The sequence below is a fragment of the Schistocerca serialis genome, unplaced genomic scaffold, assembly GCF_023864345.2.
Source record: "Schistocerca serialis cubense isolate TAMUIC-IGC-003099 unplaced genomic scaffold, iqSchSeri2.2 HiC_scaffold_103, whole genome shotgun sequence".
NCBI classification, from domain to species: domain Eukaryota; kingdom Metazoa; phylum Arthropoda; class Insecta; order Orthoptera; family Acrididae; genus Schistocerca; species Schistocerca serialis.
In genome coordinates, this window is record NW_026047217.1 from 60,481 (window position 1) to 83,465 (window position 22,985).

Here is a 22,985-nt window from a genome sequence, read left to right on the forward strand (position 1 = left end):
TTACCACGATCGACTCGACATGCAGCTGCGAGATGCACAGGAGCAACAAAGCACTCCACGATGCGGCGACATACGAAATCCACTGCCCAGCTACGCGTCGGCAACTAACAGAATGCCGACCATGCCAGGATTCGAACCTGGAATCTTCTGATCCGTAGTCAGACGCGTTATCCGTTGCGCCACAGGGCCAATGGCAGCACTTCTTTCTACGAGACAAGTGCAATTCGCTAAGAAACGTGTTCTCCATGGCTGAGCAAGCTCCCAAGGAAGGTACCTTTCGTGCAGCTGCGTGGCCGCAGTGCGCCTGCAGAGCTTAGAGCTTGCCACGCATCTGCTCTCGCTGTTCGACAGGTAGCAGAAGGCAAGGCGCGCGTTTTCCCGCGTTTTCTCGACGACGAGAGCCGGTTGATGTGCATGTAAGCGTAGCATATGAAACAAGAATAGCACGAAGCATTGGTAGTCAGGTGCCAAAGTCGCAGTATGGCATCAGGTGGCGATCGTATGTTTCTGTGGCCACCACTGGTTTGCAGCAAAGTGAATACCGCTAACTGAGAGCGCTGTGTTGTAGCCCCAGTGGCGCAATTGGTTAGCGCACGGTACTTATAAGGCAGTAGCCGTGAGCAATGCCGGGGTTGTGAGTTCGAGCCTCACCTGGGGCATACTTTTATTTCATAGCAGCTGTCTCTGACAGCAACAGGAGGCTAGGTTTGAGATGTATCAGCTATTTGAGTAACATAATTGTGCATTCGAGACGCTAGCTGCGTCTTCCTCGGTAGTATAGTGGTTAGTATCCCCGCCTGTCACGCGGGAGACCGGCGTTCGATTCCCCGCCGGGGAGGCACATCCGATTTTTAATTGCTGCTCTATCACTCGCCGAACTTAGTGTAGGACGTTTGCGGCTACTAGCACCATATCTCTCGCACAAGGGCACCTGTCTACAGCGCATCCTTGGTAGTATAGTGGTTAGTATCCCCGCCTGTCACGCGGGAGACCGGGGTTCGATTCCCCGCCGGGGAGGTGCGATTTTTATCTCACAAACCTGTTCGAGTGTTGCCCGTATGGGGGTCGTAAGAGCATTAACTTTGGGATCGTGGAGTGTAGTTGGTGCGAAATCTTAAAAAATGCTACATCCTAGGAAGTGGTTCTCGCATTCTTCACACTTCAGAATTACGGGGTTTGCTGTTAACGCTGAGTCAAAGCACCCCAGCCCACGCTGTGGGCGTAATAATCGAGCTCGACGCAGTCCGCAAAATAAATAATTTTAGCAGAGCGTGGTTTCGATCCATGGACCTCTGGGTTATGGGCCCAGCACGCTTCCACTGCGCCACTCTGCTGGCTAGGCTTGCGCCCGCTCTTCGCCACGTGACGTGGGACACTTGGGAAGTGTTGTCTGCGTCGCTTTCACACGCCTGTATTTAATTGCGTATCATCTCCTACAGCTCTCAGCTTGACTTGTCTCGACTTTGCTCGACTGACGCTACGCTGACGCTTGCAGGCAGCGATATTTACCACGATCGACTCGACATGCAGCTGCGAGATGCACAGGAGCAACAAAGCACTCCACGATGCGGCGACATACGAAATCCACTGCCCAGCTACGCGTCGGCAACTAACAGAATGCCGACCCTGCCAGGATTCGAACCTGGAATCTTCTGATCCGTAGTCAGACGCGTTATCCGTTGCGCCACAGGGCCAATGGCAGCACTTCTTTCTACGAGACAAGTGCAATTCGCTAAGAAACGTGTTCTCCATGGCTGAGCAAGCTCCCAAGGAAGGTACCTTTCGTGCAGCTGCGTGGCCGCAGTGCGCCTGCAGAGCTTAGAGCTTGCCACGCATCTGCTCTCGCTGTTCGACAGGTAGCAGAAGGCAAGGCGCGCGTTTTCCCGCGTTTTCTCGACGACGAGAGCCGGTTGATGTGCATGTAAGCGTAGCATATGAAACAAGAATAGCACGAAGCATTGGTAGTCAGGTGCCAAAGTCGCAGTATGGCATCAGGTGGCGATCGTATGTTTCTGTGGCCACCACTGGTTTGCAGCAAAGTGAATACCGCTAACTGAGAGCGCTGTGTTGTAGCCCCAGTGGCGCAATTGGTTAGCGCACGGTACTTATAAGGCAGTAGCCGTGAGCAATGCCGGGGTTGTGAGTTCGAGCCTCACCTGGGGCATACTTTTATTTCATAGCAGCTGTCTCTGACAGCAACAGGAGGCTAGGTTTGAGATGTATCAGCTATTTGAGTAACATAATTGTGCATTCGAGACGCTAGCTGCGTCTTCCTCGGTAGTATAGTGGTTAGTATCCCCGCCTGTCACGCGGGAGACCGGGGTTCGATTCCCCGCCGGGGAGGCACATCCGATTTTTAATTGCTGCTCTATCACTCGCCGAACTTAGTGTAGGACGTTTGCGGCTACTAGCACCATATCTCTCGCACAAGGGCACCTGTCTACAGCGCATCCTTGGTAGTATAGTGGTTAGTATCCCCGCCTGTCACGCGGGAGACCGGGGTTCGATTCCCCGCCGGGGAGGTGCGATTTTTATCTCACAAACCTGTTCGAGTGTTGCCCGTATGGGGGTCGTAAGAGCATTAACTTTGCGATCGTGGAGTGTAGTTGGTGCGAAATCTTAAAAAATGCTACATCCTAGGAAGTGGTTCTCGCATTCTTCACACTTCAGAATTACGGGGTTTGCTGTTAACGCTGAGTCAAAGCACCCCAGCCCACGCTGTGGGCGTAATAATCGAGCTCGACGCAGTCTGCAAAATAAATAATTTTAGCAGAGCGTGGTTTCGATCCATGGACCTCTGGGTTATGGGCCCAGCACGCTTCCACTGCGCCACTCTGCTGGCTAGGCTTGCGCCCGCTCTTCGCCACGTGACGTGGGACACTTGGGAAGTGTTGTCTGCGTCGCTTTCACACGCCTGTATTTAATTGCGTATCATCTCCTACAGCTCTCAGCTTGACTTGTCTCGACTGACGCTACGCTGACGCTTGCAGGCAGCGATATTTACCACGATCGACTCGACATGCAGCTGCGAGATGCACAGGAGCAACAAAGCACTCCACGATGCGGCGACATACGAAATCCACTGCCCAGCTACGCGTCGGCAACTAACAGAATGCCGACCCTGCCAGGATTCGAACCTGGAATCTTCTGATCCGTAGTCAGACGCGTTATCCGTTGCGCCACAGGGCCAATGGCAGCACTTCTTTCTACGAGACAAGTGCAATTCGCTAAGAAACGTGTTCTCCATGGCTGAGCAAGCTCCCAAGGAAGGTACCTTTCGTGCAGCTGCGTGGCCGCAGTGCGCCTGCAGAGCTTAGAGCTTGCCACGCATCTGCTCTCGCTGTTCGACAGGTAGCAGAAGGCAAGGCGCGCGTTTTCCCGCGTTTTCTCGACGACGAGAGCCGGTTGATGTGCATGTAAGCGTAGCATATGAAACAAGAATAGCACGAAGCATTGGTAGTCAGGTGCCAAAGTCGCAGTATGGCATCAGGTGGCGATCGTATGTTTCTGTGGCCACCACTGGTTTGCAGCAAAATGAATACCGCTAACTGAGAGCGCTGTGTTGTAGCCCCAGTGGCGCAATTGGTTAGCGCACGGTACTTATAAGGCAGTAGCCGTGAGCAATGCCGGGGTTGTGAGTTCGAGCCTCACCTGGGGCATACTTTTATTTCATAGCAGCTGTCTCTGACAGCAACAGGAGGCTAGGTTTGAGATGTATCAGCTATTTGAGTAACATAATTGTGCATTCGAGACGCTAGCTGCGTCTTCCTCGGTAGTATAGTGGTTAGTATCCCCGCGTGTCACGCGGGAGACCGGGGTTCGATTCCCCGCCGGGGAGGCACATCCGATTTTTAATTGCTGCTCTATCACTCGCCGAACTTAGTGTAGGACGTTTGCGGCTACTAGCACCATATCTCTCGCACAAGGGCACCTGTCTACAGCGCATCCTCGGTAGTATAGTGGTTAGTATCCCCGCCTGTCACGCGGGAGACCGGGGTTCGATTCCCCGCCGGGGAGGTGCGATTTTTATCTCACAAACCTGTTCGAGTGTTGCCCGTATGGGGGTCGTAAGAGCATTAACTTTGCGATCGTGGAGTGTAGTTGGTGCGAAATCTTAAAAAATGCTACATCTTAGGAAGTGGTTCTCGCATTCTTCACACTTCAGAATTACGGGGTTTGCTGTTAACGCTGAGTCAAAGCACCCCAGCCCACGCTGTGGGCGTAATAATCGAGCTCGACGCAGTCCGCAAAATAAATAATTTTAGCAGAGCGTGGTTTCGATCCACGGACCTCTGGGTTATGGGCCCAGCACGCTTCCACTGCGCCACTCTGCTGGCTAGGCTTGCGCCCGCTCTTCGCCACGTGACGTGGGACACTTGGGAAGTGTTGTCTGCGTCGCTTTCACACGCCTGTATTTAATTGCGTATCATCTCCTACAGCTCTCAGCTTGACTTGTCTCGACTGACGCTACGCTGACGCTTGCAGGCAGCGATATTTACCACGATCGACTCGACATGCAGCTGCGAGATGCACAGGAGCAACAAAGCACTCCACGATGCGGCGACATACGAAATCCACTGCCCAGCTACGCGTCGGCAACTAACAGAATGCCGACCCTGCCAGGATTCGAACCTGGAATCTTCTGATCCGTAGTCAGACGCGTTATCCGTTGCGCCACAGGGCCAATGGCAGCACTTCTTTCTACGAGACAAGTGCAATTCGCTAAGAAACGTGTTCTCCATGGCTGAGCAAGCTCCCAAGGAAGGTACCTTTCGTGCAGCTGCGTGGCCGCAGTGCGCCTGCAGAGCTTAGAGCTTGCCACGCATCTGCTCTCGCTGTTCGACAGGTAGCAGAAGGCAAGGCGCGCGTTTTCCCGCGTTTTCTCGACGACGAGAGCCGGTTGATGTGCATGTAAGCGTAGCATATGAAACAAGAATAGCACGAAGCATTGGTAGTCAGGTGCCAAAGTCGCAGTATGGCATCAGGTGGCGATCGTATGTTTCTGTGGCCACCACTGGTTTGCAGCAAAGTGAATACCGCTAACTGAGAGCGCTGTGTTGTAGCCCCAGTGGCGCAATTGGTTAGCGCACGGTACTTATAAGGCAGTAGCCGTGAGCAATGCCGGGGTTGTGAGTTCGAGCCTCACCTGGGGCATACTTTTATTTCATAGCAGCTGTCTCTGACAGCAACAGGAGGCTAGGTTTGAGATGTATCAGCTATTTGAGTAACATAATTGTGCATTCGAGACGCTAGCTGCGTCTTCCTCGGTAGTATAGTGGTTAGTATCCCCGCGTGTCACGCGGGAGACCGGGGTTCGATTCCCCGCCGGGGAGGCACATCCGATTTTTAATTGCTGCTCTATCACTCGCCGAACTTAGTGTAGGACGTTTGCGGCTACTAGCACCATATCTCTCGCACAAGGGCACCTGCCTACAGCGCATCCTCGGTAGTATAGTGGTTAGTATCCCCGCCTGTCACGCGGGAGACCGGGGTTCGATTCCCCGCCGGGGAGGTGCGATTTTTATCTCACAAACCTGTTCGAGTGTTGCCCGTATGGGGGTCGTAAGAGCATTAACTTTGCGATCGTGGAGTGTAGTTGGTGCGAAATCTTAAAAAATGCTACATCTTAGGAAGTGGTTCTCGCATTCTTCACACTTCAGAATTACGGGGTTTGCTGTTAACGCTGAGTCAAAGCACCCCAGCCCACGCTGTGGGCGTAATAATCGAGCTCGGCGCAGTCCGCAAAATAAATAATTTTAGCAGAGCGTGGTTTCGATCCATGGACCTCTGGGTTATGGGCCCAGCACGCTTCCACTGCGCCACTCTGCTGGCTAGGCTTGCGCCCGCTCTTCGCCACGTGACGTGGGACACTTGGGAAGTGTTGTCTGCGTCGCTTTCACACGCCTGTATTTAATTGCGTATCATCTCCTACAGCTCTCAGCTTGACTTGTCTCGACTTTGCTCGACTGACGCTACGCTGACGCTTGCAGGCAGCGATATTTACCACGATCGACTCGACATGCAGCTGCGAGATGCACAGGAGCAACAAAGCACTCCACGATGCGGCGACATACGAAATCCACTGCCCAGCTACGCGTCGGCAACTAACAGAATGCCGACCCTGCCAGGATTCGAACCTGGAATCTTCTGATCCGTAGTCAGACGCGTTATCCGTTGCGCCACAGGGCCAATGGCAGCACTTCTTTCTACGAGACAAGTGCAATTCGCTAAGAAACGTGTTCTCCATGGCTGAGCAAGCTCCCAAGGAAGGTACCTTTCGTGCAGCTGCGTGGCCGCAGTGCGCCTGCAGAGCTTAGAGCTTGCCACGCATCTGCTCTCGCTGTTCGACAGGTAGCAGAAGGCAAGGCGCGCGTTTTCCCGCGTTTTCTCGACGACGAGAGCCGGTTGATGTGCATGTAAGCGTAGCATATGAAACAAGAATAGCACGAAGCATTGGTAGTCAGGTGCCAAAGTCGCAGTATGGCATCAGGTGGCGATCGTATGTTTCTGTGGCCACCACTGGTTTGCAGCAAAATGAATACCGCTAACTGAGAGCGCTGTGTTGTAGCCCCAGTGGCGCAATTGGTTAGCGCACGGTACTTATAAGGCAGTAGCCGTGAGCAATGCCGGGGTTGTGAGTTCGAGCCTCACCTGGGGCATACTTTTATTTCATAGCAGCTGTCTCTGACAGCAACAGGAGGCTAGGTTTGAGATGTATCAGCTATTTGAGTAACATAATTGTGCATTCGAGACGCTAGCTGCGTCTTCCTCGGTAGTATAGTGGTTAGTATCCCCGCGTGTCACGCGGGAGACCGGGGTTCGATTCCCCGCCGGGGAGGCACATCCGATTTTTAATTGCTGCTCTATCACTCGCCGAACTTAGTGTAGGACGTTTGCGGCTACTAGCACCATATCTCTCGCACAAGGGCACCTGTCTACAGCGCATCCTCGGTAGTATAGTGGTTAGTATCCCCGCCTGTCACGCGGGAGACCGGGGTTCGATTCCCCGCCGGGGAGGTGCGATTTTTATCTCACAAACCTGTTCGAGTGTTGCCCGTATGGGGGTCGTAAGAGCATTAACTTTGCGATCGTGGAGTGTAGTTGGTGCGAAATCTTAAAAAATGCTACATCTTAGGAAGTGGTTCTCGCATTCTTCACACTTCAGAATTACGGGGTTTGCTGTTAACGCTGAGTCAAAGCACCCCAGCCCACGCTGTGGGCGTAATAATCGAGCTCGACGCAGTCCGCAAAATAAATAATTTTAGCAGAGCGTGGTTTCGATCCACGGACCTCTGGGTTATGGGCCCAGCACGCTTCCACTGCGCCACTCTGCTGGCTAGGCTTGCGCCCGCTCTTCGCCACGTGACGTGGGACACTTGGGAAGTGTTGTCTGCGTCGCTTTCACACGCCTGTATTTAATTGCGTATCATCTCCTACAGCTCTCAGCTTGACTTGTCTCGACTGACGCTACGCTGACGCTTGCAGGCAGCGATATTTACCACGATCGACTCGACATGCAGCTGCGAGATGCACAGGAGCAACAAAGCACTCCACGATGCGGCGACATACGAAATCCACTGCCCAGCTACGCGTCGGCAACTAACAGAATGCCGACCCTGCCAGGATTCGAACCTGGAATCTTCTGATCCGTAGTCAGACGCGTTATCCGTTGCGCCACAGGGCCAATGGCAGCACTTCTTTCTACGAGACAAGTGCAATTCGCTAAGAAACGTGTTCTCCATGGCTGAGCAAGCTCCCAAGGAAGGTACCTTTCGTGCAGCTGCGTGGCCGCAGTGCGCCTGCAGAGCTTAGAGCTTGCCACGCATCTGCTCTCGCTGTTCGACAGGTAGCAGAAGGCAAGGCGCGCGTTTTCCCGCGTTTTCTCGACGACGAGAGCCGGTTGATGTGCATGTAAGCGTAGCATATGAAACAAGAATAGCACGAAGCATTGGTAGTCAGGTGCCAAAGTCGCAGTATGGCATCAGGTGGCGATCGTATGTTTCTGTGGCCACCACTGGTTTGCAGCAAAGTGAATACCGCTAACTGAGAGCGCTGTGTTGTAGCCCCAGTGGCGCAATTGGTTAGCGCACGGTACTTATAAGGCAGTAGCCGTGAGCAATGCCGGGGTTGTGAGTTCGAGCCTCACCTGGGGCATACTTTTATTTCATAGCAGCTGTCTCTGACAGCAACAGGAGGCTAGGTTTGAGATGTATCAGCTATTTGAGTAACATAATTGTGCATTCGAGACGCTAGCTGCGTCTTCCTCGGTAGTATAGTGGTTAGTATCCCCGCCTGTCACGCGGGAGACCGGGGTTCGATTCCCCGCCGGGGAGGCACATCCGATTTTTAATTGCTGCTCTATCACTCGCCGAACTTAGTGTAGGACGTTTGCGGCTACTAGCACCATATCTCTCGCACAAGGGCACCTGTCTACAGCGCATCCTTGGTAGTATAGTGGTTAGTATCCCCGCCTGTCACGCGGGAGACCGGGGTTCGATTCCCCGCCGGGGAGGTGCGATTTTTATCTCACAAACCTGTTCGAGTGTTGCCCGTATGGGGGTCGTAAGAGCATTAACTTTGCGATCGTGGAGTGTAGTTGGTGCGAAATCTTAAAAAATGCTACATCCTAGGAAGTGGTTCTCGCATTCTTCACACTTCAGAATTACGGGGTTTGCTGTTAACGCTGAGTCAAAGCACCCCAGCCCACGCTGTGGGCGTAATAATCGAGCTCGACGCAGTCTGCAAAATAAATAATTTTAGCAGAGCGTGGTTTCGATCCATGGACCTCTGGGTTATGGGCCCAGCACGCTTCCACTGCGCCACTCTGCTGGCTAGGCTTGCGCCCGCTCTTCGCCACGTGACGTGGGACACTTGGGAAGTGTTGTCTGCGTCGCTTTCACACGCCTGTATTTAATTGCGTATCATCTCCTACAGCTCTCAGCTTGACTTGTCTCGACTTTGCTCGACTGACGCTACGCTGACGCTTGCAGGCAGCGATATTTACCACGATCGACTCGACATGCAGCTGCGAGATGCACAGGAGCAACAAAGCACTCCACGATGCGGCGACATACGAAATCCACTGCCCAGCTACGCGTCGGCAACTAACAGAATGCCGACCCTGCCAGGATTCGAACCTGGAATCTTCTGATCCGTAGTCAGACGCGTTATCCGTTGCGCCACAGGGCCAATGGCAGCACTTCTTTCTACGAGACAAGTGCAATTCGCTAAGAAACGTGTTCTCCATGGCTGAGCAAGCTCCCAAGGAAGGTACCTTTCGTGCAGCTGCGTGGCCGCAGTGCGCCTGCAGAGCTTAGAGCTTGCCACGCATCTGCTCTCGCTGTTCGACAGGTAGCAGAAGGCAAGGCGCGCGTTTTCCCGCGTTTTCTCGACGACGAGAGCCGGTTGATGTGCATGTAAGCGTAGCATATGAAACAAGAATAGCACGAAGCATTGGTAGTCAGGTGCCAAAGTCGCAGTATGGCATCAGGTGGCGATCGTATGTTTCTGTGGCCACCACTGGTTTGCAGCAAAGTGAATACCGCTAACTGAGAGCGCTGTGTTGTAGCCCCAGTGGCGCAATTGGTTAGCGCACGGTACTTATAAGGCAGTAGCCGTGAGCAATGCCGGGGTTGTGAGTTCGAGCCTCACCTGGGGCATACTTTTATTTCATAGCAGCTGTCTCTGACAGCAACAGGAGGCTAGGTTTGAGATGTATCAGCTATTTGAGTAACATAATTGTGCATTCGAGACGCTAGCTGCGTCTTCCTCGGTAGTATAGTGGTTAGTATCCCCGCGTGTCACGCGGGAGACCGGGGTTCGATTCCCCGCCGGGGAGGCACATCCGATTTTTAATTGCTGCTCTATCACTCGCCGAACTTAGTGTAGGACGTTTGCGGCTACTAGCACCATATCTCTCGCACAAGGGCACCTGTCTACAGCGCATCCTCGGTAGTATAGTGGTTAGTATCCCCGCCTGTCACGCGGGAGACCGGGGTTCGATTCCCCGCCGGGGAGGTGCGATTTTTATCTCACAAACCTGTTCGAGTGTTGCCCGTATGGGGGTCGTAAGAGCATTAACTTTGCGATCGTGGAGTGTAGTTGGTGCGAAATCTTAAAAAATGCTACATCTTAGGAAGTGGTTCTCGCATTCTTCACACTTCAGAATTACGGGGTTTGCTGTTAACGCTGAGTCAAAGCACCCCAGCCCACGCTGTGGGCGTAATAATCGAGCTCGACGCAGTCCGCAAAATAAATAATTTTAGCAGAGCGTGGTTTCGATCCACGGACCTCTGGGTTATGGGCCCAGCACGCTTCCACTGCGCCACTCTGCTGGCTAGGCTTGCGCCCGCTCTTCGCCACGTGACGTGGAACACTTGGGAAGTGTTGTCTGCGTCGCTTTCACACGCCTGTATTTAATTGCGTATCATCTCCTACAGCTCTCAGCTTGACTTGTCTCGACTGACGCTACGCTGACGCTTGCAGGCAGCGATATTTACCACGATCGACTCGACATGCAGCTGCGAGATGCACAGGAGCAACAAAGCACTCCACGATGCGGCGACATACGAAATCCACTGCCCAGCTACGCGTCGGCAACTAACAGAATGCCGACCCTGCCAGGATTCGAACCTGGAATCTTCTGATCCGTAGTCAGACGCGTTATCCGTTGCGCCACAGGGCCAATGGCAGCACTTCTTTCTACGAGACAAGTGCAATTCGCTAAGAAACGTGTTCTCCATGGCTGAGCAAGCTCCCAAGGAAGGTACCTTTCGTGCAGCTGCGTGGCCGCAGTGCGCCTGCAGAGCTTAGAGCTTGCCACGCATCTGCTCTCGCTGTTCGACAGGTAGCAGAAGGCAAGGCGCGCGTTTTCCCGCGTTTTCTCGACGACGAGAGCCGGTTGATGTGCATGTAAGCGTAGCATATGAAACAAGAATAGCACGAAGCATTGGTAGTCAGGTGCCAAAGTCGCAGTATGGCATCAGGTGGCGATCGTATGTTTCTGTGGCCACCACTGGTTTGCAGCAAAGTGAATACCGCTAACTGAGAGCGCTGTGTTGTAGCCCCAGTGGCGCAATTGGTTAGCGCACGGTACTTATAAGGCAGTAGCCGTGAGCAATGCCGGGGTTGTGAGTTCGAGCCTCACCTGGGGCATACTTTTATTTCATAGCAGCTGTCTCTGACAGCAACAGGAGGCTAGGTTTGAGATGTATCAGCTATTTGAGTAACATAATTGTGCATTCGAGACGCTAGCTGCGTCTTCCTCGGTAGTATAGTGGTTAGTATCCCCGCGTGTCACGCGGGAGACCGGGGTTCGATTCCCCGCCGGGGAGGCACATCCGATTTTTAATTGCTGCTCTATCACTCGCCGAACTTAGTGTAGGACGTTTGCGGCTACTAGCACCATATCTCTCGCACAAGGGCACCTGTCTACAGCGCATCCTCGGTAGTATAGTGGTTAGTATCCCCGCCTGTCACGCGGGAGACCGGGGTTCGATTCCCCGCCGGGGAGGTGCGATTTTTATCTCACAAACCTGTTCGAGTGTTGCCCGTATGGGGGTCGTAAGAGCATTAACTTTGCGATCGTGGAGTGTAGTTGGTGCGAAATCTTAAAAAATGCTACATCTTAGGAAGTGGTTCTCGCATTCTTCACACTTCAGAATTACGGGGTTTGCTGTTAACGCTGAGTCAAAGCACCCCAGCCCACGCTGTGGGCGTAATAATCGAGCTCGACGCAGTCCGCAAAATAAATAATTTTAGCAGAGCGTGGTTTCGATCCACGGACCTCTGGGTTATGGGCCCAGCACGCATCCACTGCGCCACTCTGCTGGCTAGGCTTGCGCCCGCTCTTCGCCACGTGACGTGGGACACTTGGGAAGTGTTGTCTGCGTCGCTTTCACACGCCTGTATTTAATTGCGTATCATCTCCTACAGCTCTCAGCTTGACTTGTCTCGACTGACGCTACGCTGACGCTTGCAGGCAGCGATATTTACCACGATCGACTCGACATGCAGCTGCGAGATGCACAGGAGCAACAAAGCACTCCACGATGCGGCGACATACGAAATCCACTGCCCAGCTACGCGTCGGCAACTAACAGAATGCCGACCCTGCCAGGATTCGAACCTGGAATCTTCTGATCCGTAGTCAGACGCGTTATCCGTTGCGCCACAGGGCCAATGGCAGCACTTCTTTCTACGAGACAAGTGCAATTCGCTAAGAAACGTGTTCTCCATGGCTGAGCAAGCTCCCAAGGAAGGTACCTTTCGTGCAGCTGCGTGGCCGCAGTGCGCCTGCAGAGCTTAGAGCTTGCCACGCATCTGCTCTCGCTGTTCGACAGGTAGCAGAAGGCAAGGCGCGCGTTTTCCCGCGTTTTCTCGACGACGAGAGCCGGTTGATGTGCATGTAAGCGTAGCATATGAAACAAGAATAGCACGAAGCATTGGTAGTCAGGTGCCAAAGTCGCAGTATGGCATCAGGTGGCGATCGTATGTTTCTGTGGCCACCACTGGTTTGCAGCAAAGTGAATACCGCTAACTGAGAGCGCTGTGTTGTAGCCCCAGTGGCGCAATTGGTTAGCGCACGGTACTTATAAGGCAGTAGCCGTGAGCAATGCCGGGGTTGTGAGTTCGAGCCTCACCTGGGGCATACTTTTATTTCATAGCAGCTGTCTCTGACAGCAACAGGAGGCTAGGTTTGAGATGTATCAGCTATTTGAGTAACATAATTGTGCATTCGAGACGCTAGCTGCGTCTTCCTCGGTAGTATAGTGGTTAGTATCCCCGCGTGTCACGCGGGAGACCGGGGTTCGATTCCCCGCCGGGGAGGCACATCCGATTTTTAATTGCTGCTCTATCACTCGCCGAACTTAGTGTAGGACGTTTGCGGCTACTAGCACCATATCTCTCGCACAAGGGCACCTGTCTACAGCGCATCCTCGGTAGTATAGTGGTTAGTATCCCCGCCTGTCACGCGGGAGACCGGGGTTCGATTCCCCGCCGGGGAGGTGCGATTTTTATCTCACAAACCTGTTCGAGTGTTGCCCGTATGGGGGTCGTAAGAGCATTAACTTTGCGATCGTGGAGTGTAGTTGGTGCGAAATCTTAAAAAATGCTACATCTTAGGAAGTGGTTCTCGCATTCTTCACACTTCAGAATTACGGGGTTTGCTGTTAACGCTGAGTCAAAGCACCCCAGCCCACGCTGTGGGCGTAATAATCGAGCTCGGCGCAGTCCGCAAAATAAATAATTTTAGCAGAGCGTGGTTTCGATCCATGGACCTCTGGGTTATGGGCCCAGCACGCTTCCACTGCGCCACTCTGCTGGCTAGGCTTGCGCCCGCTCTTCGCCACGTGACGTGGGACACTTGGGAAGTGTTGTCTGCGTCGCTTTCACACGCCTGTATTTAATTGCGTATCATCTCCTACAGCTCTCAGCTTGACTTGTCTCGACTTTGCTCGACTGACGCTACGCTGACGCTTGCAGGCAGCGATATTTACCACGATCGACTCGACATGCAGCTGCGAGATGCACAGGAGCAACAAAGCACTCCACGATGCGGCGACATACGAAATCCACTGCCCAGCTACGCGTCGGCAACTAACAGAATGCCGACCCTGCCAGGATTCGAACCTGGAATCTTCTGATCCGTAGTCAGACGCGTTATCCGTTGCGCCACAGGGCCAATGGCAGCACTTCTTTCTACGAGACAAGTGCAATTCGCTAAGAAACGTGTTCTCCATGGCTGAGCAAGCTCCCAAGGAAGGTACCTTTCGTGCAGCTGCGTGGCCGCAGTGCGCCTGCAGAGCTTAGAGCTTGCCACGCATCTGCTCTCGCTGTTCGACAGGTAGCAGAAGGCAAGGCGCGCGTTTTCCCGCGTTTTCTCGACGACGAGAGCCGGTTGATGTGCATGTAAGCGTAGCATATGAAACAAGAATAGCACGAAGCATTGGTAGTCAGGTGCCAAAGTCGCAGTATGGCATCAGGTGGCGATCGTATGTTTCTGTGGCCACCACTGGTTTGCAGCAAAATGAATACCGCTAACTGAGAGCGCTGTGTTGTAGCCCCAGTGGCGCAATTGGTTAGCGCACGGTACTTATAAGGCAGTAGCCGTGAGCAATGCCGGGGTTGTGAGTTCGAGCCTCACCTGGGGCATACTTTTATTTCATAGCAGCTGTCTCTGACAGCAACAGGAGGCTAGGTTTGAGATGTATCAGCTATTTGAGTAACATAATTGTGCATTCGAGACGCTAGCTGCGTCTTCCTCGGTAGTATAGTGGTTAGTATCCCCGCGTGTCACGCGGGAGACCGGGGTTCGATTCCCCGCCGGGGAGGCACATCCGATTTTTAATTGCTGCTCTATCACTCGCCGAACTTAGTGTAGGACGTTTGCGGCTACTAGCACCATATCTCTCGCACAAGGGCACCTGTCTACAGCGCATCCTCGGTAGTATAGTGGTTAGTATCCCCGCCTGTCACGCGGGAGACCGGGGTTCGATTCCCCGCCGGGGAGGTGCGATTTTTATCTCACAAACCTGTTCGAGTGTTGCCCGTATGGGGGTCGTAAGAGCATTAACTTTGCGATCGTGGAGTGTAGTTGGTGCGAAATCTTAAAAAATGCTACATCTTAGGAAGTGGTTCTCGCATTCTTCACACTTCAGAATTACGGGGTTTGCTGTTAACGCTGAGTCAAAGCACCCCAGCCCACGCTGTGGGCGTAATAATCGAGCTCGACGCAGTCCGCAAAATAAATAATTTTAGCAGAGCGTGGTTTCGATCCACGGACCTCTGGGTTATGGGCCCAGCACGCTTCCACTGCGCCACTCTGCTGGCTAGGCTTGCGCCCGCTCTTCGCCACGTGACGTGGGACACTTGGGAAGTGTTGTCTGCGTCGCTTTCACACGCCTGTATTTAATTGCGTATCATCTCCTACAGCTCTCAGCTTGACTTGTCTCGACTGACGCTACGCTGACGCTTGCAGGCAGCGATATTTACCACGATCGACTCGACATGCAGCTGCGAGATGCACAGGAGCAACAAAGCACTCCACGATGCGGCGACATACGAAATCCACTGCCCAGCTACGCGTCGGCAACTAACAGAATGCCGACCCTGCCAGGATTCGAACCTGGAATCTTCTGATCCGTAGTCAGACGCGTTATCCGTTGCGCCACAGGGCCAATGGCAGCACTTCTTTCTACGAGACAAGTGCAATTCGCTAAGAAACGTGTTCTCCATGGCTGAGCAAGCTCCCAAGGAAGGTACCTTTCGTGCAGCTGCGTGGCCGCAGTGCGCCTGCAGAGCTTAGAGCTTGCCACGCATCTGCTCTCGCTGTTCGACAGGTAGCAGAAGGCAAGGCGCGCGTTTTCCCGCGTTTTCTCGACGACGAGAGCCGGTTGATGTGCATGTAAGCGTAGCATATGAAACAAGAATAGCACGAAGCATTGGTAGTCAGGTGCCAAAGTCGCAGTATGGCATCAGGTGGCGATCGTATGTTTCTGTGGCCACCACTGGTTTGCAGCAAAGTGAATACCGCTAACTGAGAGCGCTGTGTTGTAGCCCCAGTGGCGCAATTGGTTAGCGCACGGTACTTATAAGGCAGTAGCCGTGAGCAATGCCGGGGTTGTGAGTTCGAGCCTCACCTGGGGCATACTTTTATTTCATAGCAGCTGTCTCTGACAGCAACAGGAGGCTAGGTTTGAGATGTATCAGCTATTTGAGTAACATAATTGTGCATTCGAGACGCTAGCTGCGTCTTCCTCGGTAGTATAGTGGTTAGTATCCCCGCGTGTCACGCGGGAGACCGGGGTTCGATTCCCCGCTGGGGAGGCACATCCGATTTTTAATTGCTGCTCTATCACTCGCCGAACTTAGTGTAGGACGTTTGCGGCTACTAGCACCATATCTCTCGCACAAGGGCACCTGTCTACAGCGCATCCTCGGTAGTATAGTGGTTAGTATCCCCGCCTGTCACGCGGGAGACCGGGGTTCGATTCCCCGCCGGGGAGGTGCGATTTTTATCTCACAAACCTGTTCGAGTGTTGCCCGTATGGGGGTCGTAAGAGCATTAACTTTGCGATCGTGGAGTGTAGTTGGTGCGAAATCTTAAAAAATGCTACATCTTAGGAAGTGGTTCTCGCATTCTTCACACTTCAGAATTACGGGGTTTGCTGTTAACGCTGAGTCAAAGCACCCCAGCCCACGCTGTGGGCGTAATAATCGAGCTCGACGCAGTCCGCAAAATAAATAATTTTAGCAGAGCGTGGTTTCGATCCACGGACCTCTGGGTTATGGGCCCAGCACGCTTCCACTGCGCCACTCTGCTGGCTAGGCTAGCGCCCGCTCTTCGCCACGTGACGTGGGACACTTGGGAAGTGTTGTCTGCGTCGCTTTCACACGCCTGTATTTAATTGCGTATCATCTCCTACAGCTCTCAGCTTGACTTGTCTCGACTGACGCTACGCTGACGCTTGCAGGCAGCGATATTTACCACGATCGACTCGACATGCAGCTGCGAGATGCACAGGAGCAACAAAGCACTCCACGATGCGGCGACATACGAAATCCACTGCCCAGCTACGCGTCGGCAACTAACAGAATGCCGACCCTGCCAGGATTCGAACCTGGAATCTTCTGATCCGTAGTCAGACGCGTTATCCGTTGCGCCACAGGGCCAATGGCAGCACTTCTTTCTACGAGACAAGTGCAATTCGCTAAGAAACGTGTTCTCCATGGCTGAGCAAGCTCCCAAGGAAGGTACCTTTCGTGCAGCTGCGTGGCCGCAGTGCGCCTGCAGAGCTTAGAGCTTGCCACGCATCTGCTCTCGCTGTTCGACAGGTAGCAGAAGGCAAGGCGCGCGTTTTCCCGCGTTTTCTCGACGACGAGAGCCGGTTGATGTGCATGTAAGCGTAGCATATGAAACAAGAATAGCACGAAGCATTGGTAGTCAGGTGCCAAAGTCGCAGTATGGCATCAGGTGGCGATCGTATGTTTCTGTGGCCACCACTGGTTTGCAGCAAAGTGAATACCGCTAACTGAGAGCGCTGTGTTGTAGCCCCAGTGGCGCAATTGGTTAGCGCACGGTACTTATAAGGCAGTAGCCGTGAGCAATGCCGGGGTTGTGAGTTCGAGCCTCACCTGGGGCATACTTTTATTTCATAGCAGCTGTCTCTGACAGCAACAGGAGGCTAGGTTTGAGATGTATCAGCTATTTGAGTAACATAATTGTGCATTCGAGACGCTAGCTGCGTCTTCCTCGGTAGTATAGTGGTTAGTATCCCCGCGTGTCACGCGGGAGACCGGGGTTCGATTCCCCGCTGGGGAGGCACATCCGATTTTTAATTGCTGCTCTATCACTCGCCGAACTTAGTGTAGGACGTTTGCGGCTACTAGCACCATATCTCTCGCACAAGGGCACCTGTCTACAGCGCATCCTCGGTAGTATAGTGGTTAGTATCCCCGCCTGTCACGCGGGAGACCGGGGTTCGATTCCCCGCCGGGGAGGTGCGATTTTTATCTCACAAACCTGTTCGAGTGTTGCCCGTATGGGGGTCGTAAGAGCATTAACTTTGCGATCGTGGAGTGTAGTTGGTGCGAAATCTTAAAAAATGCTACATCTTAGGAAGTGGTTCTCGCATTCTTCACACTTCAGAATTACGGGGTTTGCTGTTAACGCTGAGTCAAAGCACCCCAGCCCACGCTGTGGGCGTAATAATCGAGCTCGACGCAGTCCGCAAAATAAATAATTTTAGCAGAGCGTGGTTTCGATCCACGGACCTCTGGGTTATGGGCCCAGCACGCTTCCACTGCGCCACTCTGCTGGCTAGGCTAGCGCCCGCTCTTCGCCACGTGACGTGGGACACTTGGGAAGTGTTGTCTGCGTCGCTTTCACACGCCTGTATTTAATTGCGTATCATCTCCTACAGCTCTCAGCTTGACTTGTCTCGACTTTGCTCGACTGACGCTACGCTGACGCTTGCAGGCAGCGATATTTACCACGATCGACTCGACATGCAGCTGCGAGATGCACAGGAGCAACAAAGCACTCCACGATGCGGCGACATACGAAATCCACTGCCCAGCTACGCGTCGGCAACTAACAGAATGCCGACCCTGCCAGGATTCGAACCTGGAATCTTCTGATCCGTAGTCAGACGCGTTATCCGTTGCGCCACAGGGCCAATGGCAGCACTTCTTTCTACGAGACAAGTGCAATTCGCTAAGAAACGTGTTCTCCATGGCTGAGCAAGCTCCCAAGGAAGGTACCTTTCGTGCAGCTGCGTGGCCGCAGTGCGCCTGCAGAGCTTAGAGCTTGCCACGCATCTGCTCTCGCTGTTCGACAGGTAGCAGAAGGCAAGGCGCGCGTTTTCCCGCGTTTTCTCGACGACGAGAGCCGGTTGATGTGCATGTAAGCGTAGCATATGAAACAAGAATAGCACGAAGCATTGGTAGTCAGGTGCCAAAGTCGCAGTATGGCATCAGGTGGCGATCGTATGTTTCTGTGGCCACCACTGGTTTGCAGCAAAGTGAATACCGCTAACTGAGAGCGCTGTGTTGTAGCCCCAGTGGCGCAATTGGTTAGCGCACGGTACTTATAAGGCAGTAGCCGTGAGCAATGCCGGGGTTGTGAGTTCGAGCCTCACCTGGGGCATACTTTTATTTCATAGCAGCTGTCTCTGACAGCAACAGGAGGCTAGGTTTGAGATGTATCAGCTATTTGAGTAACATAATTGTGCATTCGAGACGCCAGCTGCGTCTTCCTCGGTAGTATAGTGGTTAGTATCCCCGCCTGTCACGCGGGAGACCGGGGTTCGATTCCCCGCCGGGGAGGCACATCCGATTTTTAATTGCTGCTCTATCACTCGCCGAACTTAGTGTAGGACGTTTGCGGCTACTAGCACCATATCTCTCGCACAAGGGCACCTGTCTACAGCGCATCCTCGGTAGTATAGTGGTTAGTATCCCCGCCTGTCACGCGGGAGACCGGGGTTCGATTCCCCGCCGGGGAGGTGCGATTTTTATCTCACAAACCTGTTCGAGTGTTGCCCGTATGGGGGTCGTAAGAGCATTAACTTTGCGATCGTGGAGTGTAGTTGGTGCGAAATCTTAAAAAATGCTACATCTTAGGAAGTGGTTCTCGCATTCTTCACACTTCAGAATTACGGGGTTTGCTGTTAACGCTGAGTCAAAGCACCCCAGCCCACGCTGTGGGCGTAATAATCGAGCTCGACGCAGTCCGCAAAATAAATAATTTTAGCAGAGCGTGGTTTCGATCCACGGACCTCTGGGTTATGGGCCCAGCACGCTTCCACTGCGCCACTCTGCTGGCTAGGCTTGCGCCCGCTCTTCGCCACGTGACGTGGGACACTTGGGAAGTGTTGTCTGCGTCGCTTTCACACGCCTGTATTTAATTGCGTATCATCTCCTACAGCTCTCAGCTTGACTTGTCTCGACTTTGCTCGACTGACGCTACGCTGACGCTTGCAGGCAGCGATATTTACCACGATCGACTCGACATGCAGCTGCGAGATGCACAGGAGCAACAAAGCACTCCACGATGCGGCGACATACGAAATCCACTGCCCAGCTACGCGTCGGCAACTAACAGAATGCCGACCCTGCCAGGATTCGAACCTGGAATCTTCTGATCCGTAGTCAGACGCGTTATCCGTTGCGCCACAGGGCCAATGGCAGCACTTCTTTCTACGAGACAAGTGCAATTCGCTAAGAAACGTGTTCTCCATGGCTGAGCAAGCTCCCAAGGAAGGTACCTTTCGTGCAGCTGCGTGGCCGCAGTGCGCCTGCAGAGCTTAGAGCTTGCCACGCATCTGCTCTCGCTGTTCGACAGGTAGCAGAAGGCAAGGCGCGCGTTTTCCCGCGTTTTCTCGACGACGAGAGCCGGTTGATGTGCATGTAAGCGTAGCATATGAAACAAGAATAGCACGAAGCATTGGTAGTCAGGTGCCAAAGTCGCAGTATGGCATCAGGTGGCGATCGTATGTTTCTGTGGCCACCACTGGTTTGCAGCAAAGTGAATACCGCTAACTGAGAGCGCTGTGTTGTAGCCCCAGTGGCGCAATTGGTTAGCGCACGGTACTTATAAGGCAGTAGCCGTGAGCAATGCCGGGGTTGTGAGTTCGAGCCTCACCTGGGGCATACTTTTATTTCATAGCAGCTGTCTCTGACAGCAACAGGAGGCTAGGTTTGAGATGTATCAGCTATTTGAGTAACATAATTGTGCATTCGAGACGCTAGCTGCGTCTTCCTCGGTAGTATAGTGGTTAGTATCCCCGCGTGTCACGCGGGAGACCGGGGTTCGATTCCCCGCTGGGGAGGCACATCCGATTTTTAATTGCTGCTCTATCACTCGCCGAACTTAGTGTAGGACGTTTGCGGCTACTAGCACCATATCTCTCGCACAAGGGCACCTGTCTACAGCGCATCCTCGGTAGTATAGTGGTTAGTATCCCCGCCTGTCACGCGGGAGACCGGGGTTCGATTCCCCGCCGGGGAGGTGCGATTTTTATCTCACAAACCTGTTCGAGTGTTGCCCGTATGGGGGTCGTAAGAGCATTAACTTTGCGATCGTGGAGTGTAGTTGGTGCGAAATCTTAAAAAATGCTACATCTTAGGAAGTGGTTCTCGCATTCTTCACACTTCAGAATTACGGGGTTTGCTGTTAACGCTGAGTCAAAGCACCCCAGCCCACGCTGTGGGCGTAATAATCGAGCTCGACGCAGTCCGCAAAATAAATAATTTTAGCAGAGCGTGGTTTCGATCCACGGACCTCTGGGTTATGGGCCCAGCACGCTTCCACTGCGCCACTCTGCTGGCTAGGCTAGCGCCCGCTCTTCGCCACGTGACGTGGGACACTTGGGAAGTGTTGTCTGCGTCGCTTTCACACGCCTGTATTTAATTGCGTATCATCTCCTACAGCTCTCAGCTTGACTTGTCTCGACTTTGCTCGACTGACGCTACGCTGACGCTTGCAGGCAGCGATATTTACCACGATCGACTCGACATGCAGCTGCGAGATGCACAGGAGCAACAAAGCACTCCACGATGCGGCGACATACGAAATCCACTGCCCAGCTACGCGTCGGCAACTAACAGAATGCCGACCCTGCCAGGATTCGAACCTGGAATCTTCTGATCCGTAGTCAGACGCGTTATCCGTTGCGCCACAGGGCCAATGGCAGCACTTCTTTCTACGAGACAAGTGCAATTCGCTAAGAAACGTGTTCTCCATGGCTGAGCAAGCTCCCAAGGAAGGTACCTTTCGTGCAGCTGCGTGGCCGCAGTGCGCCTGCAGAGCTTAGAGCTTGCCACGCATCTGCTCTCGCTGTTCGACAGGTAGCAGAAGGCAAGGCGCGCGTTTTCCCGCGTTTTCTCGACGACGAGAGCCGGTTGATGTGCATGTAAGCGTAGCATATGAAACAAGAATAGCACGAAGCATTGGTAGTCAGGTGCCAAAGTCGCAGTATGGCATCAGGTGGCGATCGTATGTTTCTGTGGCCACCACTGGTTTGCAGCAAAGTGAATACCGCTAACTGAGAGCGCTGTGTTGTAGCCCCAGTGGCGCAATTGGTTAGCGCACGGTACTTATAAGGCAGTAGCCGTGAGCAATGCCGGGGTTGTGAGTTCGAGCCTCACCTGGGGCATACTTTTATTTCATAGCAGCTGTCTCTGACAGCAACAGGAGGCTAGGTTTGAGATGTATCAGCTATTTGAGTAACATAATTGTGCATTCGAGACGCCAGCTGCGTCTTCCTCGGTAGTATAGTGGTTAGTATCCCCGCCTGTCACGCGGGAGACCGGGGTTCGATTCCCCGCCGGGGAGGCACATCCGATTTTTAATTGCTGCTCTATCACTCGCCGAACTTAGTGTAGGACGTTTGCGGCTACTAGCACCATATCTCTCGCACAAGGGCACCTGTCTACAGCGCATCCTCGGTAGTATAGTGGTTAGTATCCCCGCCTGTCACGCGGGAGACCGGGGTTCGATTCCCCGCCGGGGAGGTGCGATTTTTATCTCACAAACCTGTTCGAGTGTTGCCCGTATGGGGGTCGTAAGAGCATTAACTTTGCGATCGTGGAGTGTAGTTGGTGCGAAATCTTAAAAAATGCTACATCTTAGGAAGTGGTTCTCGCATTCTTCACACTTCAGAATTACGGGGTTTGCTGTTAACGCTGAGTCAAAGCACCCCAGCCCACGCTGTGGGCGTAATAATCGAGCTCGACGCAGTCCGCAAAATAAATAATTTTAGCAGAGCGTGGTTTCGATCCACGGACCTCTGGGTTATGGGCCCAGCACGCTTCCACTGCGCCACTCTGCTGGCTAGGCTTGCGCCCGCTCTTCGCCACGTGACGTGGGACACTTGGGAAGTGTTGTCTGCGTCGCTTTCACACGCCTGTATTTAATTGCGTATCATCTCCTACAGCTCTCAGCTTGACTTGTCTCGACTTTGCTCGACTGACGCTACGCTGACGCTTGCAGGCAGCGATATTTACCACGATCGACTCGACATGCAGCTGCGAGATGCACAGGAGCAACAAAGCACTCCACGATGCGGCGACATACGAAATCCACTGCCCAGCTACGCGTCGGCAACTAACAGAATGCCGACCCTGCCAGGATTCGAACCTGGAATCTTCTGATCCGTAGTCAGACGCGTTATCCGTTGCGCCACAGGGCCAATGGCAGCACTTCTTTCTACGAGACAAGTGCAATTCGCTAAGAAACGTGTTCTCCATGGCTGAGCAAGCTCCCAAGGAAGGTACCTTTCGTGCAGCTGCGTGGCCGCAGTGCGCCTGCAGAGCTTAGAGCTTGCCACGCATCTGCTCTCGCTGTTCGACAGGTAGCAGAAGGCAAGGCGCGCGTTTTCCCGCGTTTTCTCGACGACGAGAGCCGGTTGATGTGCATGTAAGCGTAGCATATGAAACAAGAATAGCACGAAGCATTGGTAGTCAGGTGCCAAAGTCGCAGT

General features: G+C 53.4%; 76 non-coding genes across 76 annotated transcripts; 45 read left to right on the forward strand and 31 right to left on the reverse strand.

Annotated features, from left to right (window-relative positions):
* Window positions 1–116: 116 nt before the first annotated feature.
* On the reverse strand, window positions 117–189 carry Trnar-acg (transfer RNA arginine (anticodon ACG)). The gene has a single exon. It is a non-coding gene; the product is annotated as a tRNA-Arg (tRNA).
* A 378-nt stretch (window positions 190–567) lies between these two features.
* On the forward strand, window positions 568–659 carry Trnai-uau (transfer RNA isoleucine (anticodon UAU)). Its single transcript is given in 2 exon segments — window positions 568–605; window positions 624–659. It is a non-coding gene; the product is annotated as a tRNA-Ile (tRNA).
* A 107-nt stretch (window positions 660–766) lies between these two features.
* Trnad-guc (transfer RNA aspartic acid (anticodon GUC)) lies at window positions 767–838 on the forward strand. The gene has a single exon. It is a non-coding gene; the product is annotated as a tRNA-Asp (tRNA).
* A 107-nt stretch (window positions 839–945) lies between these two features.
* Trnad-guc (transfer RNA aspartic acid (anticodon GUC)) lies at window positions 946–1,017 on the forward strand. Its single transcript has one exon. It is a non-coding gene; the product is annotated as a tRNA-Asp (tRNA).
* A 245-nt stretch (window positions 1,018–1,262) lies between these two features.
* Window positions 1,263–1,334, reverse strand: Trnam-cau (transfer RNA methionine (anticodon CAU)). The gene has a single exon. It is a non-coding gene; the product is annotated as a tRNA-Met (tRNA).
* Window positions 1,335–1,621: 287 nt separating this feature from the next.
* Window positions 1,622–1,694, reverse strand: Trnar-acg (transfer RNA arginine (anticodon ACG)). The gene has a single exon. It is a non-coding gene; the product is annotated as a tRNA-Arg (tRNA).
* A 378-nt stretch (window positions 1,695–2,072) lies between these two features.
* On the forward strand, window positions 2,073–2,164 carry Trnai-uau (transfer RNA isoleucine (anticodon UAU)). The gene is given in 2 exon segments: window positions 2,073–2,110; window positions 2,129–2,164. It is a non-coding gene; the product is annotated as a tRNA-Ile (tRNA).
* Window positions 2,165–2,271: 107 nt separating this feature from the next.
* Trnad-guc (transfer RNA aspartic acid (anticodon GUC)) lies at window positions 2,272–2,343 on the forward strand. The gene has a single exon. It is a non-coding gene; the product is annotated as a tRNA-Asp (tRNA).
* Window positions 2,344–2,450: 107 nt separating this feature from the next.
* Trnad-guc (transfer RNA aspartic acid (anticodon GUC)) lies at window positions 2,451–2,522 on the forward strand. The gene has a single exon. It is a non-coding gene; the product is annotated as a tRNA-Asp (tRNA).
* A 245-nt stretch (window positions 2,523–2,767) lies between these two features.
* On the reverse strand, window positions 2,768–2,839 carry Trnam-cau (transfer RNA methionine (anticodon CAU)). The gene has a single exon. It is a non-coding gene; the product is annotated as a tRNA-Met (tRNA).
* Window positions 2,840–3,116: 277 nt separating this feature from the next.
* Window positions 3,117–3,189, reverse strand: Trnar-acg (transfer RNA arginine (anticodon ACG)). The gene has a single exon. It is a non-coding gene; the product is annotated as a tRNA-Arg (tRNA).
* A 378-nt stretch (window positions 3,190–3,567) lies between these two features.
* On the forward strand, window positions 3,568–3,659 carry Trnai-uau (transfer RNA isoleucine (anticodon UAU)). The gene is given in 2 exon segments: window positions 3,568–3,605; window positions 3,624–3,659. It is a non-coding gene; the product is annotated as a tRNA-Ile (tRNA).
* Window positions 3,660–3,766: 107 nt separating this feature from the next.
* Trnad-guc (transfer RNA aspartic acid (anticodon GUC)) lies at window positions 3,767–3,838 on the forward strand. The gene has a single exon. It is a non-coding gene; the product is annotated as a tRNA-Asp (tRNA).
* A 107-nt stretch (window positions 3,839–3,945) lies between these two features.
* On the forward strand, window positions 3,946–4,017 carry Trnad-guc (transfer RNA aspartic acid (anticodon GUC)). The gene has a single exon. It is a non-coding gene; the product is annotated as a tRNA-Asp (tRNA).
* Window positions 4,018–4,262: 245 nt separating this feature from the next.
* Window positions 4,263–4,334, reverse strand: Trnam-cau (transfer RNA methionine (anticodon CAU)). Its single transcript has one exon. It is a non-coding gene; the product is annotated as a tRNA-Met (tRNA).
* A 277-nt stretch (window positions 4,335–4,611) lies between these two features.
* Window positions 4,612–4,684, reverse strand: Trnar-acg (transfer RNA arginine (anticodon ACG)). The gene has a single exon. It is a non-coding gene; the product is annotated as a tRNA-Arg (tRNA).
* A 378-nt stretch (window positions 4,685–5,062) lies between these two features.
* Trnai-uau (transfer RNA isoleucine (anticodon UAU)) lies at window positions 5,063–5,154 on the forward strand. The gene is given in 2 exon segments: window positions 5,063–5,100; window positions 5,119–5,154. It is a non-coding gene; the product is annotated as a tRNA-Ile (tRNA).
* A 107-nt stretch (window positions 5,155–5,261) lies between these two features.
* Window positions 5,262–5,333, forward strand: Trnad-guc (transfer RNA aspartic acid (anticodon GUC)). The gene has a single exon. It is a non-coding gene; the product is annotated as a tRNA-Asp (tRNA).
* A 107-nt stretch (window positions 5,334–5,440) lies between these two features.
* Trnad-guc (transfer RNA aspartic acid (anticodon GUC)) lies at window positions 5,441–5,512 on the forward strand. Its single transcript has one exon. It is a non-coding gene; the product is annotated as a tRNA-Asp (tRNA).
* Window positions 5,513–5,757: 245 nt separating this feature from the next.
* On the reverse strand, window positions 5,758–5,829 carry Trnam-cau (transfer RNA methionine (anticodon CAU)). Its single transcript has one exon. It is a non-coding gene; the product is annotated as a tRNA-Met (tRNA).
* Window positions 5,830–6,116: 287 nt separating this feature from the next.
* Trnar-acg (transfer RNA arginine (anticodon ACG)) lies at window positions 6,117–6,189 on the reverse strand. Its single transcript has one exon. It is a non-coding gene; the product is annotated as a tRNA-Arg (tRNA).
* Window positions 6,190–6,567: 378 nt separating this feature from the next.
* Window positions 6,568–6,659, forward strand: Trnai-uau (transfer RNA isoleucine (anticodon UAU)). Its single transcript is given in 2 exon segments — window positions 6,568–6,605; window positions 6,624–6,659. It is a non-coding gene; the product is annotated as a tRNA-Ile (tRNA).
* A 107-nt stretch (window positions 6,660–6,766) lies between these two features.
* Trnad-guc (transfer RNA aspartic acid (anticodon GUC)) lies at window positions 6,767–6,838 on the forward strand. The gene has a single exon. It is a non-coding gene; the product is annotated as a tRNA-Asp (tRNA).
* Window positions 6,839–6,945: 107 nt separating this feature from the next.
* Trnad-guc (transfer RNA aspartic acid (anticodon GUC)) lies at window positions 6,946–7,017 on the forward strand. The gene has a single exon. It is a non-coding gene; the product is annotated as a tRNA-Asp (tRNA).
* Window positions 7,018–7,262: 245 nt separating this feature from the next.
* On the reverse strand, window positions 7,263–7,334 carry Trnam-cau (transfer RNA methionine (anticodon CAU)). The gene has a single exon. It is a non-coding gene; the product is annotated as a tRNA-Met (tRNA).
* A 277-nt stretch (window positions 7,335–7,611) lies between these two features.
* Trnar-acg (transfer RNA arginine (anticodon ACG)) lies at window positions 7,612–7,684 on the reverse strand. The gene has a single exon. It is a non-coding gene; the product is annotated as a tRNA-Arg (tRNA).
* A 378-nt stretch (window positions 7,685–8,062) lies between these two features.
* On the forward strand, window positions 8,063–8,154 carry Trnai-uau (transfer RNA isoleucine (anticodon UAU)). The gene is given in 2 exon segments: window positions 8,063–8,100; window positions 8,119–8,154. It is a non-coding gene; the product is annotated as a tRNA-Ile (tRNA).
* Window positions 8,155–8,261: 107 nt separating this feature from the next.
* Trnad-guc (transfer RNA aspartic acid (anticodon GUC)) lies at window positions 8,262–8,333 on the forward strand. The gene has a single exon. It is a non-coding gene; the product is annotated as a tRNA-Asp (tRNA).
* A 107-nt stretch (window positions 8,334–8,440) lies between these two features.
* On the forward strand, window positions 8,441–8,512 carry Trnad-guc (transfer RNA aspartic acid (anticodon GUC)). Its single transcript has one exon. It is a non-coding gene; the product is annotated as a tRNA-Asp (tRNA).
* A 245-nt stretch (window positions 8,513–8,757) lies between these two features.
* Window positions 8,758–8,829, reverse strand: Trnam-cau (transfer RNA methionine (anticodon CAU)). The gene has a single exon. It is a non-coding gene; the product is annotated as a tRNA-Met (tRNA).
* A 287-nt stretch (window positions 8,830–9,116) lies between these two features.
* Window positions 9,117–9,189, reverse strand: Trnar-acg (transfer RNA arginine (anticodon ACG)). Its single transcript has one exon. It is a non-coding gene; the product is annotated as a tRNA-Arg (tRNA).
* Window positions 9,190–9,567: 378 nt separating this feature from the next.
* On the forward strand, window positions 9,568–9,659 carry Trnai-uau (transfer RNA isoleucine (anticodon UAU)). The gene is given in 2 exon segments: window positions 9,568–9,605; window positions 9,624–9,659. It is a non-coding gene; the product is annotated as a tRNA-Ile (tRNA).
* Window positions 9,660–9,766: 107 nt separating this feature from the next.
* On the forward strand, window positions 9,767–9,838 carry Trnad-guc (transfer RNA aspartic acid (anticodon GUC)). The gene has a single exon. It is a non-coding gene; the product is annotated as a tRNA-Asp (tRNA).
* Window positions 9,839–9,945: 107 nt separating this feature from the next.
* Trnad-guc (transfer RNA aspartic acid (anticodon GUC)) lies at window positions 9,946–10,017 on the forward strand. Its single transcript has one exon. It is a non-coding gene; the product is annotated as a tRNA-Asp (tRNA).
* Window positions 10,018–10,262: 245 nt separating this feature from the next.
* Window positions 10,263–10,334, reverse strand: Trnam-cau (transfer RNA methionine (anticodon CAU)). The gene has a single exon. It is a non-coding gene; the product is annotated as a tRNA-Met (tRNA).
* Window positions 10,335–10,611: 277 nt separating this feature from the next.
* Window positions 10,612–10,684, reverse strand: Trnar-acg (transfer RNA arginine (anticodon ACG)). Its single transcript has one exon. It is a non-coding gene; the product is annotated as a tRNA-Arg (tRNA).
* Window positions 10,685–11,062: 378 nt separating this feature from the next.
* Trnai-uau (transfer RNA isoleucine (anticodon UAU)) lies at window positions 11,063–11,154 on the forward strand. Its single transcript is given in 2 exon segments — window positions 11,063–11,100; window positions 11,119–11,154. It is a non-coding gene; the product is annotated as a tRNA-Ile (tRNA).
* Window positions 11,155–11,261: 107 nt separating this feature from the next.
* Window positions 11,262–11,333, forward strand: Trnad-guc (transfer RNA aspartic acid (anticodon GUC)). The gene has a single exon. It is a non-coding gene; the product is annotated as a tRNA-Asp (tRNA).
* A 107-nt stretch (window positions 11,334–11,440) lies between these two features.
* Window positions 11,441–11,512, forward strand: Trnad-guc (transfer RNA aspartic acid (anticodon GUC)). Its single transcript has one exon. It is a non-coding gene; the product is annotated as a tRNA-Asp (tRNA).
* A 245-nt stretch (window positions 11,513–11,757) lies between these two features.
* Window positions 11,758–11,829, reverse strand: Trnam-cau (transfer RNA methionine (anticodon CAU)). Its single transcript has one exon. It is a non-coding gene; the product is annotated as a tRNA-Met (tRNA).
* A 277-nt stretch (window positions 11,830–12,106) lies between these two features.
* Window positions 12,107–12,179, reverse strand: Trnar-acg (transfer RNA arginine (anticodon ACG)). Its single transcript has one exon. It is a non-coding gene; the product is annotated as a tRNA-Arg (tRNA).
* Window positions 12,180–12,557: 378 nt separating this feature from the next.
* On the forward strand, window positions 12,558–12,649 carry Trnai-uau (transfer RNA isoleucine (anticodon UAU)). The gene is given in 2 exon segments: window positions 12,558–12,595; window positions 12,614–12,649. It is a non-coding gene; the product is annotated as a tRNA-Ile (tRNA).
* A 107-nt stretch (window positions 12,650–12,756) lies between these two features.
* Trnad-guc (transfer RNA aspartic acid (anticodon GUC)) lies at window positions 12,757–12,828 on the forward strand. Its single transcript has one exon. It is a non-coding gene; the product is annotated as a tRNA-Asp (tRNA).
* Window positions 12,829–12,935: 107 nt separating this feature from the next.
* Window positions 12,936–13,007, forward strand: Trnad-guc (transfer RNA aspartic acid (anticodon GUC)). Its single transcript has one exon. It is a non-coding gene; the product is annotated as a tRNA-Asp (tRNA).
* A 245-nt stretch (window positions 13,008–13,252) lies between these two features.
* Trnam-cau (transfer RNA methionine (anticodon CAU)) lies at window positions 13,253–13,324 on the reverse strand. Its single transcript has one exon. It is a non-coding gene; the product is annotated as a tRNA-Met (tRNA).
* Window positions 13,325–13,611: 287 nt separating this feature from the next.
* Window positions 13,612–13,684, reverse strand: Trnar-acg (transfer RNA arginine (anticodon ACG)). Its single transcript has one exon. It is a non-coding gene; the product is annotated as a tRNA-Arg (tRNA).
* Window positions 13,685–14,062: 378 nt separating this feature from the next.
* On the forward strand, window positions 14,063–14,154 carry Trnai-uau (transfer RNA isoleucine (anticodon UAU)). Its single transcript is given in 2 exon segments — window positions 14,063–14,100; window positions 14,119–14,154. It is a non-coding gene; the product is annotated as a tRNA-Ile (tRNA).
* Window positions 14,155–14,261: 107 nt separating this feature from the next.
* Trnad-guc (transfer RNA aspartic acid (anticodon GUC)) lies at window positions 14,262–14,333 on the forward strand. The gene has a single exon. It is a non-coding gene; the product is annotated as a tRNA-Asp (tRNA).
* Window positions 14,334–14,440: 107 nt separating this feature from the next.
* Trnad-guc (transfer RNA aspartic acid (anticodon GUC)) lies at window positions 14,441–14,512 on the forward strand. Its single transcript has one exon. It is a non-coding gene; the product is annotated as a tRNA-Asp (tRNA).
* Window positions 14,513–14,757: 245 nt separating this feature from the next.
* On the reverse strand, window positions 14,758–14,829 carry Trnam-cau (transfer RNA methionine (anticodon CAU)). The gene has a single exon. It is a non-coding gene; the product is annotated as a tRNA-Met (tRNA).
* A 277-nt stretch (window positions 14,830–15,106) lies between these two features.
* Trnar-acg (transfer RNA arginine (anticodon ACG)) lies at window positions 15,107–15,179 on the reverse strand. Its single transcript has one exon. It is a non-coding gene; the product is annotated as a tRNA-Arg (tRNA).
* A 378-nt stretch (window positions 15,180–15,557) lies between these two features.
* Window positions 15,558–15,649, forward strand: Trnai-uau (transfer RNA isoleucine (anticodon UAU)). The gene is given in 2 exon segments: window positions 15,558–15,595; window positions 15,614–15,649. It is a non-coding gene; the product is annotated as a tRNA-Ile (tRNA).
* A 107-nt stretch (window positions 15,650–15,756) lies between these two features.
* Trnad-guc (transfer RNA aspartic acid (anticodon GUC)) lies at window positions 15,757–15,828 on the forward strand. The gene has a single exon. It is a non-coding gene; the product is annotated as a tRNA-Asp (tRNA).
* Window positions 15,829–15,935: 107 nt separating this feature from the next.
* Trnad-guc (transfer RNA aspartic acid (anticodon GUC)) lies at window positions 15,936–16,007 on the forward strand. Its single transcript has one exon. It is a non-coding gene; the product is annotated as a tRNA-Asp (tRNA).
* Window positions 16,008–16,252: 245 nt separating this feature from the next.
* Window positions 16,253–16,324, reverse strand: Trnam-cau (transfer RNA methionine (anticodon CAU)). The gene has a single exon. It is a non-coding gene; the product is annotated as a tRNA-Met (tRNA).
* Window positions 16,325–16,601: 277 nt separating this feature from the next.
* On the reverse strand, window positions 16,602–16,674 carry Trnar-acg (transfer RNA arginine (anticodon ACG)). The gene has a single exon. It is a non-coding gene; the product is annotated as a tRNA-Arg (tRNA).
* A 378-nt stretch (window positions 16,675–17,052) lies between these two features.
* On the forward strand, window positions 17,053–17,144 carry Trnai-uau (transfer RNA isoleucine (anticodon UAU)). The gene is given in 2 exon segments: window positions 17,053–17,090; window positions 17,109–17,144. It is a non-coding gene; the product is annotated as a tRNA-Ile (tRNA).
* Window positions 17,145–17,251: 107 nt separating this feature from the next.
* Window positions 17,252–17,323, forward strand: Trnad-guc (transfer RNA aspartic acid (anticodon GUC)). Its single transcript has one exon. It is a non-coding gene; the product is annotated as a tRNA-Asp (tRNA).
* A 107-nt stretch (window positions 17,324–17,430) lies between these two features.
* Trnad-guc (transfer RNA aspartic acid (anticodon GUC)) lies at window positions 17,431–17,502 on the forward strand. Its single transcript has one exon. It is a non-coding gene; the product is annotated as a tRNA-Asp (tRNA).
* Window positions 17,503–17,747: 245 nt separating this feature from the next.
* Window positions 17,748–17,819, reverse strand: Trnam-cau (transfer RNA methionine (anticodon CAU)). Its single transcript has one exon. It is a non-coding gene; the product is annotated as a tRNA-Met (tRNA).
* A 287-nt stretch (window positions 17,820–18,106) lies between these two features.
* Window positions 18,107–18,179, reverse strand: Trnar-acg (transfer RNA arginine (anticodon ACG)). Its single transcript has one exon. It is a non-coding gene; the product is annotated as a tRNA-Arg (tRNA).
* A 378-nt stretch (window positions 18,180–18,557) lies between these two features.
* Window positions 18,558–18,649, forward strand: Trnai-uau (transfer RNA isoleucine (anticodon UAU)). The gene is given in 2 exon segments: window positions 18,558–18,595; window positions 18,614–18,649. It is a non-coding gene; the product is annotated as a tRNA-Ile (tRNA).
* Window positions 18,650–18,756: 107 nt separating this feature from the next.
* On the forward strand, window positions 18,757–18,828 carry Trnad-guc (transfer RNA aspartic acid (anticodon GUC)). The gene has a single exon. It is a non-coding gene; the product is annotated as a tRNA-Asp (tRNA).
* A 107-nt stretch (window positions 18,829–18,935) lies between these two features.
* Window positions 18,936–19,007, forward strand: Trnad-guc (transfer RNA aspartic acid (anticodon GUC)). Its single transcript has one exon. It is a non-coding gene; the product is annotated as a tRNA-Asp (tRNA).
* A 245-nt stretch (window positions 19,008–19,252) lies between these two features.
* Window positions 19,253–19,324, reverse strand: Trnam-cau (transfer RNA methionine (anticodon CAU)). Its single transcript has one exon. It is a non-coding gene; the product is annotated as a tRNA-Met (tRNA).
* Window positions 19,325–19,611: 287 nt separating this feature from the next.
* On the reverse strand, window positions 19,612–19,684 carry Trnar-acg (transfer RNA arginine (anticodon ACG)). Its single transcript has one exon. It is a non-coding gene; the product is annotated as a tRNA-Arg (tRNA).
* A 378-nt stretch (window positions 19,685–20,062) lies between these two features.
* On the forward strand, window positions 20,063–20,154 carry Trnai-uau (transfer RNA isoleucine (anticodon UAU)). Its single transcript is given in 2 exon segments — window positions 20,063–20,100; window positions 20,119–20,154. It is a non-coding gene; the product is annotated as a tRNA-Ile (tRNA).
* Window positions 20,155–20,261: 107 nt separating this feature from the next.
* On the forward strand, window positions 20,262–20,333 carry Trnad-guc (transfer RNA aspartic acid (anticodon GUC)). Its single transcript has one exon. It is a non-coding gene; the product is annotated as a tRNA-Asp (tRNA).
* A 107-nt stretch (window positions 20,334–20,440) lies between these two features.
* Trnad-guc (transfer RNA aspartic acid (anticodon GUC)) lies at window positions 20,441–20,512 on the forward strand. The gene has a single exon. It is a non-coding gene; the product is annotated as a tRNA-Asp (tRNA).
* A 245-nt stretch (window positions 20,513–20,757) lies between these two features.
* Window positions 20,758–20,829, reverse strand: Trnam-cau (transfer RNA methionine (anticodon CAU)). The gene has a single exon. It is a non-coding gene; the product is annotated as a tRNA-Met (tRNA).
* Window positions 20,830–21,116: 287 nt separating this feature from the next.
* Trnar-acg (transfer RNA arginine (anticodon ACG)) lies at window positions 21,117–21,189 on the reverse strand. The gene has a single exon. It is a non-coding gene; the product is annotated as a tRNA-Arg (tRNA).
* A 378-nt stretch (window positions 21,190–21,567) lies between these two features.
* Window positions 21,568–21,659, forward strand: Trnai-uau (transfer RNA isoleucine (anticodon UAU)). The gene is given in 2 exon segments: window positions 21,568–21,605; window positions 21,624–21,659. It is a non-coding gene; the product is annotated as a tRNA-Ile (tRNA).
* A 107-nt stretch (window positions 21,660–21,766) lies between these two features.
* On the forward strand, window positions 21,767–21,838 carry Trnad-guc (transfer RNA aspartic acid (anticodon GUC)). Its single transcript has one exon. It is a non-coding gene; the product is annotated as a tRNA-Asp (tRNA).
* Window positions 21,839–21,945: 107 nt separating this feature from the next.
* Trnad-guc (transfer RNA aspartic acid (anticodon GUC)) lies at window positions 21,946–22,017 on the forward strand. The gene has a single exon. It is a non-coding gene; the product is annotated as a tRNA-Asp (tRNA).
* Window positions 22,018–22,262: 245 nt separating this feature from the next.
* Window positions 22,263–22,334, reverse strand: Trnam-cau (transfer RNA methionine (anticodon CAU)). The gene has a single exon. It is a non-coding gene; the product is annotated as a tRNA-Met (tRNA).
* Window positions 22,335–22,621: 287 nt separating this feature from the next.
* Window positions 22,622–22,694, reverse strand: Trnar-acg (transfer RNA arginine (anticodon ACG)). Its single transcript has one exon. It is a non-coding gene; the product is annotated as a tRNA-Arg (tRNA).
* Window positions 22,695–22,985: the final 291 nt, after the last annotated feature.